Raw genomic sequence first — 4,946 nt, forward strand, 5'->3', positions numbered from 1 at the left:
GGGAATGTTGCCCTTAAATTATTTTTCTTTAGAATGGCGGAATATATAAAAATACAACTCTCCTATAGTTTTAGTTTTTTTTCACTTTTTTTTCTTACCCTGTTTTACGTTTGTCATCATTTATATTGTAAATTTTATTGTGTGTCACAATAAGGAAATCTTACATCATTCGGATTTAGCATATTTGGGAAATCTGATTGACAACAAGAACACTGGGAAAACAAAAGAGGACCGGAGGCACCTAGAAGAGGATTAGAGGCTTTTAGAAGAGAACCAGAGGGACTTAGAGGAGGACCAGAGGCATCTAGAGAAGAATTGGAGGCTTTGAGAAGAGGACCGGAGGCACCTAGAAGAGGACTAGAGGCTTTTAGAAGAGAACCAGAGGGACTTAGAAGAGGACCAGAGGCACCTAGAAAAGAATTGAAAGAATTGGAGGCTTTTAAAAGAGGACGGAGGCACCTAGAAGAGAAGCAGAGGGACCTAAAGAGGCCTAGAGGACTCTAGAAGAGAACCAGAGTAACTTAGTATAGGAGCAGGGGCATCTAGAAGAGGAATAGAGGCACTTAGAAAAGGACTAGAGAAATCTAGAAGAGAACCAGAGTCACTTAGAACACGACTAGAGGCACCTAGAAGTGGATCGTAAGCACCTAGAAGAGGACCAGAGGCTTCTAGAAGAGAATCCAAACCACCTAGAAGAGGACTATAGGCATCTAGAAGAGTATGAGAGGCATCTAGACCAGTACCAGAGGCACCTAGAAGAGGATCTCAAGCTTCTAGAAGAGTACCTGAGGCACCTAGAAGAGGACCAGAGGCACCTAGAGAAGCACCAGAGGTACCTAGAGGAGGAACAGAGGCACCTAGATGAGGACCAGAGACATCTGGAAGAGCATTGGAAGCAAATAGAAGAGGAACAGAGGCATCTAGAAGAGAATCGGAGCCACCTAGAAAAGTACCAGAGGCACCTAGAAGAGGACCACAGGTATCTAGAAGAGTACCGGAGTCACCTAGAGGAGGACTGGAGGCACCTAATGGAGGACCAGAGACACCTAGAAGAGGACCGCAGGCACCTAGAGGAGGACTGGAGACACCTAGAGGAGAACCGGAGACACCTAGAGGAGGACTGGAGACACCTAGAGGAGGACCAGAGGCACCTAAATGAGGCCCAGGCATAGTAAGAAAGCTGATGAACATGAAGAGGTGAATATTATATCTTGAATAGTGATGAAAGAGGATGCTAGGAGGGGCGTGAATCGAGCACCGAGTATAATGGAAAAGCTTCCAAAAAAGTGCTCAATTTTCCTATTGAGTTCCATTACACTTGGTATACGACTTGCACCTCCTTGCTTTGAGTACCGAGCAGCTGAGCATGATAGTGCTCGCTCATCACTAATCTATAATATAAAGCTGAGTGTGTGTATGTGTGTGTATCCGCTAAAGGAATTTGTGCCATCGCATGTACAATCACAAAATGTAGCATAGACACTCCATGTGACTCAGGGAACATCATAGACTATGTTTTGAGGGGATTTTTTAACCCCGCACTTTACAGTTATTTGCCAAAAAACCTGCCTCCATTACAGTTAATAGAGCTGGGAAAGGAAAACAGAAACAGACAGGGAAAGAGATAGAGAGACAGACAGGGAAAGAGACAGAGAGACAAAGAGATAGAGAGAGACAGAAAGAGACAGACAGGAAAATAGACTGACAGGGAAAGAGACAGACAGACAGGGAAAGAGACAGAGAGACAAAGAGATAGAGAGAGACAGAAAGAGATAGACAGGAAAATAGACTGACAGGGAAAGAGACAGACAGGGAAAGAGACAGACAGGGAAAGATACAGACTGGGAAAGAGACAGACAGAGAGGGAAGGCGACAGACACGGAGATAAAGAGACAGACAGGGAAAGAGATAGAGAGATAGATAGGGACAGGGAAAGAGACAGACAGACAAAGACAGACAGACAGAGATAGGGAGAGAGACAGACAGGGACAGGAGAGAGACAGAAAGGGAGACAGACGGAGACTGGGACAGAAACAGAGAGACAGTTACTATCCCGGTACTACAGCTAGTCTAATATATAAAGCTGAGTATGTGTGTGTGTGTATGTGTGTGTGTGTGTGTGTGTGTGTGTGTGTTTGTGCGTATGTATGTCCGCTAAAGGAATCTTCACCGTTGCATTTAGAATTGCGAAATTTTGCACAGGCACCCCATGTGACTCAGGAAGCGTCATAGACTATGTTTTGATGGTAAAATTTAACCCCGCGCTTTACAGTTACTCTCCAAAAACCTGCCTCCATTAAAGTCAATGGAGCTTGGAGCTACAGGTCATTAATAGGAGTTCTGATTAGTTGCTATAAGAACAAAGGACATTGTTAGTATAAGAAGCTTTTGTGTGAAGTAATATGATTTTTGTGAAGAGATGGATAGAGAGAGGCAGGGAAAAAGACAGACAAAGGCAGACAGGGAAAGAGACAAAGGCAGACAGAAAGACAGGAGTAAAGTATAGAGGCACGGTCTGATAGAGCGCTAAGGAGGCCACAGTATTAGAATAATTTTTTTTAGAATTTATTGTTTTCTATCAGCCACAACGCGTTTCGATATACACAATATCTTCATCAGGTGGATATAAAACGGAATGTGGAGAATACTATTTAAAGGGACAGGTGCGATTCCATTGGTCAGCACCAAATTAATTGAAATGTTAACCCTTAATGTATCACAACCAGCCCTTCAACAATAATATAAAAGCTAATAAAAGATATTTAAAAAGGATTTTTCAAAAAGACTCTTTGCCATAAAAACATTATTTAAAAACACATGTGATAATATAATCATATAAATCATATATTAACTCCTAAAACTTAATACATAAAATCATGAGAACTTTTCAAAAAAATGATCTGAGTATGCCTGCACTACTAACATGTAATAATATTGTTATAATGTATGTCAGTGTGGGTAGATCAAGAATTTAAATTTATAAATTAGGGAATGGATATTCTTATTTTTAAAATTGCGTTAAATGTCTATTTAATCTCAACCACTGGGTGCATATGCCAGCACAATAGGTGTTGTGAATCGCTTTTCCAGCACAATAGGTGCTGTGAACTGCTTTTCCAGCACAATAGGTGCTGTGAACTGCTTTTCCAGAACTGACAGAAATAGCTATTGAATCTCAAAACTGGGTGCATATCCAGCACAATAGGTGCTGTGAATCATTTTTCCAGAATCCGAGCAGTGGAATCATACATGTGCCAGCACAATGAATGTTCCGATTGCGTTATTAAATGTCTATTGAATCTCAACCACTGGGTGCATATGCCAGCACAATAGGTGCTGTGAATCACTTTTCCAGCACAATAGGTGCTGTGAATCACTTTTCCAGCACAATAGGTGCTGTGAACTGCTTTTCCAGATCTGAAAAAAATGTCTATTAAATCTCAACCACTGGGTGCATATGCCAGCACAATAGGTGCTGTGAATCCCCTTTTTTTTTTTTTCCTTTTTTCTCCCCCAAACCCGAGCAACAGAATTCATTAAATCAATTCATTATTTGGCTACATTCTCAATAGTCATATTAAGACCCTCAGGGTGTAAGGTACCCAATCTGAATATCCAGTAACTCTCTCTTTTAATAAGTCTCTCGAACCGATCGGATCCGGAGTTATCTATGTGATCAATAATTAATAATCTCAATTGTTTGGGATCCTTCTGATGTGCAATTTGAAAATGTCGAGATAGACTGTGTTGTTGGAAGCCATTTTTGATATTGGACCTATGTTTATTCAACCTGGCGTGCATAGTTTGTACTGTACGGCCCACATACTGTAGACCGCACGTGCACTCAAGCAGGTAAATAACATAGGTGCTCTGACAGTTTAGGTGAAATTGAATGGGGAAAAGAGCATTTGTGGTCCGGGATGTAGAGCAAGTGATCTTATCACCAATAACCTCACAGCATTTACACCTAGAGGTGTTGCAGCGATAGTTTCCGTTGTTACTGGAAACAATGGTGGTTTTAGGAGAATCTTTAAAATTAGGATTACTTGGCGCTACTAGATTCTTCAAGTTTATATTCCTCCGGTAGATGATGGAGGGCTTAGGGGGGATCTGATCTCGAAGTAGCGGGTCACCCTGTAATATAAACCAGTATTTCTCTAGAAGTTTGTGAATTTGGATCCTGGATTTGTAAAAAGTAGTTACTAAACTCCATTTTCGTGGATTCAATTCATCTTCACTCTTTGTAACACTATGCTGTTTCTCTTGGATCTTTCGGATACAAAGGTCCTGAGTGAGTTGCTTGGTCTTACTAAAGGCATCCTCCAGAAGTTTAGATGGATAGCCTTTTTGTCTGAACCTTTTTCTCAGGAGATTGGATTCCTGCAGGAAATCATCATCACCGGTGCAGTTTTTTCTGACCCTCCAGTATTGCCCGTATGGAATATTGGTTATCCAACTAGGGAGGTGTCCACTGTCGAACCTCAAGTAGCAGTTGAGATCTACTTGTTTGAAATGTGTCGAGGTGGAGACCCCCCCATTTTCATCTAACCTCACCATCAGGTCCAAGAACTGGAGGGCACTGGAAGAAACCGCAGCGGTAAAGGTGAGACCCCAGGAATTGACATTGAGTTGAGAAATGAAGTGATTGGCTTGTAATAGAGATCCCCTCCAAATGAGGAGCAGGTCATCTATGAAGCGCCGGTAGTAAACCAAATGACCCGCTGTCAGAGGGGACTGTGCGATGTGAGACGATTCAAACACCCCCATGAACAGATTAGCGTAAATAGGGGCGAATCTCGTCACCATCGCACAGCCCCTCTTCTGCCTGTAGATATTGGTCTCAAAGGTGAAAATATTATTAGATAAAATGAAATCAATTGCCGTTAAAAGAAAAGTTTTCTGCTCAACCTGCATCAAGGGATCGTTATCAAGGTGTTGTTTGACAG

The sequence above is a fragment of the Anomaloglossus baeobatrachus genome, chromosome 11, assembly GCF_048569485.1.
Source record: "Anomaloglossus baeobatrachus isolate aAnoBae1 chromosome 11, aAnoBae1.hap1, whole genome shotgun sequence".
NCBI lineage: Eukaryota > Metazoa > Chordata > Amphibia > Anura > Aromobatidae > Anomaloglossus > Anomaloglossus baeobatrachus.